The 6,633-nt window shown below is 39.5% G+C and overlaps 1 protein-coding gene across 1 annotated transcript in view; it reads left to right on the forward strand.

The window, feature by feature from the left end:
* LOC103146173 (mothers against decapentaplegic homolog 6-like) overlaps positions 1–6,633 on the forward strand; it is a 23,664-nt gene that overhangs the window by 5,344 nt on the left and 11,687 nt on the right. The gene's annotated exons all lie outside the window — the stretch shown is intronic.

Genomic DNA, 6,633 nt, shown 5'->3' on the forward strand with positions numbered 1-6,633 from the left:
GACTGAGTTGGGACAGGAAACAGCCCCCTCTAGATGATGAAACTGGAGCTTTATTTGTTTACGTGCTGGGGTCGGGTGGAGAGGTCCTTGTAGCGTTAGAAGAAACCCACAAACCCACTCAATCAAGCCTCCCTGGGCTCACTTGTGGACGGTGTTGAAAGGTGAATGGGCACCTAGAAAGCCTGCGCAGCGTAGTCACGGTTCAGACGTCAAAAGTTAATTTTTTTCTGCATCAGCAGTTTTGTTGGGGGTGTTTCTGCATAAAAAAATACATTGAGATTCAACACGACTAATAAGATATACATTTTTAAGTTTTAACTTAAATACTGTACAGTCTGGACAAGTTTTAAACAACTCCCAATTTATTTATAGTTTCCTTTTTTAAGCAGCAATGCTTTCTAAAAGTGGTCATGACGAAGTGTCCTCTAAATTTTTGAAGTTCTCTTGTGTTTTTACCTGATCCCTGTAGATGTCTGTGGCAGCTTGTAGCGCAGAGCATCCGTGAACACAGAAGAAGAATTTAACTAAATGACTATCTGCCGAAAAGTAACAGTGTGTACATGGTGTGTCTTTAAGAGTTAGGACAAACCTAAGCTTGAAACAGGACCTGAGAGTTGCATCATCCCTCAGCTGATCTTGCAAAGGTTTCACCTACTATGTCTTGGTGAATCACGCTGTTAATGGTGAAGTTACATTTGTTTTTAAAAGTTTGTTAAAATATTAGGTTATTTTCCACATATCTAGCTAAATAAATGTAAGACATTTGTCTTTTGCTTGCTGCTGGTAGCAAAGAACCGAAATACATAATTTAAAATCAACATTTTTCTAGACTGTCTGATCATGCAAAGCGAGAGATTTTACTGGTTTATCCATTGAGGTTTTCCCACTTTGCCAGTTCATAATGTCTTTTCACACCCATGCATTGCCTTTGAACTTTAGTTTCGTAAAAATAAACAAACCATTTCATTATGTCCATGTAGCCAAGCTGTTTTTATCAGCTTATTTTTTTGTTGGAGTTAAGTGTTTTTATGAATTGAGAAGAAAATAATTGGATTTTTTTTTTTTTTTTGCATATTTTTTTCTGAAGACTTTATCTTCCATCCAATTCAGATTAATTTTAATTCATTCATGACTAAGCCAAACAGATCTTCTGTTTGTGGAGGCTGTGTTTTGGAGTAATTTAACCACATTTTGCTACAGCAGACCATTGCACCTCATAAAAATGTCTTAGTATCACTTGGTTGTTAGAACTGATATGAAACGTCCGACTGGTGGTGGGCAAAGTTACACATATTCATCATAAATTGTGTATAAAGTGACTAAAACCACAAAAGTAGCATGAAATGACCAGAACCTGTTATCGCTAAATTGTAAATGGCTTGTACTTGTGTAGCGCCTTATCAAGTTCAGAGGACTCCAAAGTGCTTTAGACCACATTCAGTCATTCACACATTCACACATTCACACGCTGATGGTAGCAAGCTACGGATAGGCACAGTTGTCCTGCGGCAGCCTGACAGAAGCGATTTCAACAACAACATAAAATTGAGGAACAGTGTTGACATTCAGTTTTAAACAGTCTCATCTTGTTGACGTCCGGAACACATTTAAATAAAAGAGGCAAAGTGGGAATACACTGAAAGCAGCCTTAAATCTGTACCGTCAAAACGAACAAGTCCAGCTTCAGATTGTGATGTTTAGATTTCTTCAAATGGATTAGTAGGAAAAGGCACAACCCCACCAGGATGTAGAAATTAAAATGGATATAAGTTATGTTTTAAACAAGACGTGGTGCTTGTATTCCGTCTGTCTCTGCATGTGTGTGTGTGTGTGTGTGTGTGTGTGTGTGTGCGTGCGTGCGTGCGTGCGTGTGTGTGCGTGTGTGTGGTCTCTGAACCGCTGACCCCCACACCAGAATACTGGAGCCGAAAACCAGAAATCAAGCCAAGAGTGTGAGTAGGAGCGAGACTTAGGTAAACAGAGGCAGCCAAGAAATCTGCATGTGTCTTTTGTTGTTCCCTTTGACAGGCTGTATGAATCTTATTAGGAGCCAGAGCCGGTCAAATAACAGGAAATACGCTGAACGCGCTGCGCACACTAACATGCATGGAAGAGATGACTGACGATATTTTAACAAAAGCCTTAATCTCAGATAGATGCTTCGAGAGAGTCACTGACTCTTTTATTGTGGAGGTAATCCTCGTGTGTGTCACCTTAAGTCTCCGATACTTTCTCAGAACAAAAACAAGCTCTGAATAAGTGCTGTGGCACCTCGGCATCTGTTTTATACCTTTAAAATCGGCCAGCTTAGCCTTAAAAAAAGGCACAGCAGGGCGTGGTTCATGCATACCTTTGCCCTTGCCTCCTTTATCGTTCGATCAGTTAACGTTCCCTTTAAAAACAGCAGGCCTGCTATGACAAGGGAAAAATTGGAAGTTTAGTATGTTCATATCTGCGCGGATCATCTGTGTGCGGCTCCCAACAAAATGTGCGATTCGGCTGCTTATTTTCAGTTTGTGTGCGAATGCGTGTGTGTGTGTGTGTTTGTGTGTTTGTGTGACGGAGGAGAGACAGCGAGGAATTTCTGTCTGACTCGGTGATAAGATCGTCTCAGTGTGCTCACATAGGGGCCCTATCGGAACAAAACCCTCACACACACTCTCACACACATGTTCTCCCATCACGCAATGAGCTGGGTGGGATGAATGGAGGGGCTTTTCTACCTTCACGGTTTACGTCCAGGCGAGAGCCGCTTGTCTTCTGGGCGCTGGACTGTGTTTAAAAAGGCTTCTGTTGCCGTTTCTCAAATTACAACGCCTGTCTGCTGTATTTACATTTAGTCTCTCTTCTGATGTGGTATGCAAATTACTGAAATGAGGGATGAAAATCGTTGGACTCACAATAATCTCAAGAGTTGGCACGGTTGTTAGTGAGAAAGGTGAATATGGTTCGTAGTAAATGCCAAATATTGTGTCAAAAAGAAAATTAAAGTCATGTGTGATGGTTAGTGCAGTGGCTCACATTAATCAGAGAATAATGAAGTGTCCTAAATAAGCCATTTCCATTACTGCTGTAATTTGTTATTAGTAGGTTTGACTTGTTTAATTCATCTGCTACTAAATCCAGATAACTTTTTTCCTCTCTGATGTAAAATTGAGCCCAATTTTCTCAATACAAGTGCCACATAAATGCACATCCATCCATCAGTCCATCCATCCATTATCTAACACGTTTATCTTTGTGGAGTATCAATTAGACTAGTCATTTCCCCTAAAAAAGGGGTCATTTACCCTTTTTTTGCATGAAGATATATAAGACAAGGTGAAAACTATGTTTTGTTGCCGATACTCTAAATATTAGGCGTTTCACCAACAGGTTTACAGCTTGAGGTTGTGTAAAAAAGTAGTTTATTATCGCCTTTATCGCCTCTTTCTTAGTGTAAGTCAGCCATGTTGGCTGTTGAAGTTGGATCTTGTGAGCAGGATTGTGATTAGATAAGTCACTTGGAATGTGAGGTGATGTCTGTGAAACTAGTTATGATAAGTAAATGGCACAGAAATAAACCCCTTAAACACTTTATTTACTTCTAAGTAAGACGATTTACTAGTTCTGCCACCTATATCAGTGTATAATCTCTTTCACTGCTTTGAATACATGGACAAACACTGGATTCATTGAGACATTACCATTACACAAGGGAAAATAAAGCATAGTAAGTTTCTAAGTGAGACAACTTCCTGCAGCAGCTAGCTGTTCAGCAGTGCTAACGTTAGCTTGCAAACTGGAGCAAGAGGGAAAAAGGATTCGGCTTTGTTGTTTTACTTTACCTTGTTTGTTGGCTTTTATCTCCATTTATATACATGAAAAGATTTATTTTATGTTATTGAGGTATTTTTTAAACGTTGGAAGTTGTTTTTTGTTGTTGCATTTAGGAAAGTTTCAGTCACGTGGTGGTCGCCTAAAACTCTGTGTTTAGTGCTTCCAGTGCGTCAAATCCAGTGGGACCAATCCACAAAATGTGCTGCACTCGCATCCATATCCGGCCAAAAAAACCACAGGTTTCTGTGTGGAGTTCCTCAGAAATGTTTTATTAAGACCTTAAAGAAAGACCGAACTTGATTTTCCTCCTTTTTTTTATTAGTTCAGTGTTAGCTAAGTTCTATGTATGCAGCATTTTTTTGTCTGTTCGCTGCATTTATTGACATAATCCAACTTAAATGACTCAGGCAAAGGTTTGTAGACTTTAAAGCACACTGCCAAGTTAAGATTTGGAGAAGTTTTTTTTTTATATATTTTTTGTGGAATCAGCCTTCGCCTTCAGTTTTTCAAAGCGGTCTACAGCCTAAAAGAGCAATGCCTAAACAGTGGACATCTTCCCCCTGTTCTCATAAGCTCCAGACTGATCCACCTTCAGGTTTGGGTTGTTCAACATGTGGAAACAAGTAAAGCTAAGACACTTAGAGGACATTAGTGTGGCCTGGATGAACTAAAGTGAGGCTGGAGCGCTGCTCCCAGTCTGCCCTTGGTAATCATATTTTGGGGGCTTGTTTGCTTTAGCAGAGCGAGGTATCAGCCAAACATCCTGTCTCGAAGCCCTGTCTGCACTCGCTGCAGCATTAACCCCATGAATTGGGCCTTTGACTGATGTGGCACGGCCCAGGAATGTTGGGAAATGGGGAAGGTGGGGTCAGGAGTGGGGCCTTGAGGTGAAAGAAGTGTGGTAGGGGGGCACCTGGGGATCTCACTCTGGAGAGTGACATCAGATATGTATGAACATACTGCATTAACTCTTAAGAAACACACTAAATTGCACTGACATTCCTGGTCAAGGGCAGGTTTGGGAGTTTGACTGAAGCTGAGCTGCGCTCAAGAGTTTGGTTCAGTAAAGTGTGAAGCTCTCCGGGTCAGTGAAGGTGAACGTAGTTAAACAAGGTTCTGTAAATTATCTACCGAGGCTTGTGATTTAAAAACAAAATGGCAGGCAGAACTTTAAGACACATTAAAGGAAATCTGATTAAAGAGTAATTCAGGATCTTAAGACGTAGAAGGGAATCAGCGTGTTAGTGTTTCCAGGGAGAATCGTTTGTCGATGAGCCTCCAAACTGTTTTCTGGCAGGCGTACAACACTTGGTCTTATGCCTGACTGAGACACATTAGACTATGGAATTTAACAACAAGCACTGGCCCATTAACCATTTGTCATTTCCTCAAATATTTTCCATCACAGTACTTTTACTCTAAAGGAAGGACAAACACAACCGAGGATGTGGCACACACTTTACTCCAAAATCAGCAGTGTCGCATTTTCCTCACCAACAGTTTTATATGTACAGCCAAGATTTTGATTTCATTAGCATAGTTAAAAGGCTAACTATGCTAACATTTTAATAGTTGTGCTTATTCACTGCCAACACTTTATCTGTTCGCATTCCTGTACGAGGGAATTTGGCAAAACGTTTTTTATTTTTCTGCTGCGTTTCCCTTCGCATCCAGAAAACATTACTTTTTACAGTTTCCAAAGTGAAGTTTATTTTCAAATATCCTTTTTTAATTTGTGAACATAACATCCTCACATGTCCACTGTGTATTGAGAGCTTGCTAGTTTTAAGAGATACTTAACTTTCTTTTTACGTCTTGCCAGATCTGATCTATTAAATATCGAATGTGAGAATAATATTGTGAACTGTTGAGTGGAAAACAAGAAGCAAATTCCTGGGGGAACTTGTTAACTACGCTCTGCATCTTCCCCTACTACTTATTTTTCTAATGTGATGATACTCAGATGAAAAGTGTGAAACGTCTGATGATTTTGAGACAAATCACATAATTTAGTCATGAATTTGAGATTAAAACGGTTGTTATTGTCCATAAGTCTAAAAATACTTACAATTTGGGTTTGGATTTAAAATTTTCTGAGAGACGATTAACACTAGAAGACAAAGGTGGGCGCAAGTGTTTGTTTTTGATTTAACATTTTAACATTATAAATGTAAAACCATGCATTTGTAAGGTTGATATTTTTTCTTTTACTTTTTATTAATGACCTCATTCTAATTATTTTGGCATGCATATCCACATTCACCCCCTGGAGTTGCAGTGTGTGATAAATGCTAACATTGTAAAAGACAACGCTTGGTCACATTGACACTTTGCATGACAATAAAGCATTTTGCTGCCACTTTATTGGGTACACCTCCTTATTGCTTCATTCCACAAGCGGTGAATTCGCCAAACGCATGACAACAGCTCAGTATATTTAGGTATCAAATCGGGGTAAACAAAACCACCTCAAGTTCAATTCCAGGACTAGAACAGGAAAGAAAATGGATGTAGGAGACTCTTTACATCAGTTGGTTGTTGGTGCCAGACTGAGGATTTTACAAACTATTGATCTACTAGGATAATCACACACAACCGTCTTGGGTTTTCAGAAAATGGGCCAAAACAGAGAAAATATCCGATGAGCAACAGACGGTAACACTTTATTTGAAGGGGGTTGAATAAGACTGACATGACACTTTCATTAACATGACATAACACCTGTCATAAACATGAATAAGCCTTCATGAATATTTATGACTGTTGTCATAAAGCGTCATTCGGTAAATTATGACACTTTTAATACAAAGTTGA

The sequence above is a fragment of the Poecilia formosa genome, unplaced genomic scaffold, assembly GCF_000485575.1.
Source record: "Poecilia formosa unplaced genomic scaffold, Poecilia_formosa-5.1.2 Scaffold153, whole genome shotgun sequence".
NCBI lineage: Eukaryota > Metazoa > Chordata > Actinopteri > Cyprinodontiformes > Poeciliidae > Poecilia > Poecilia formosa.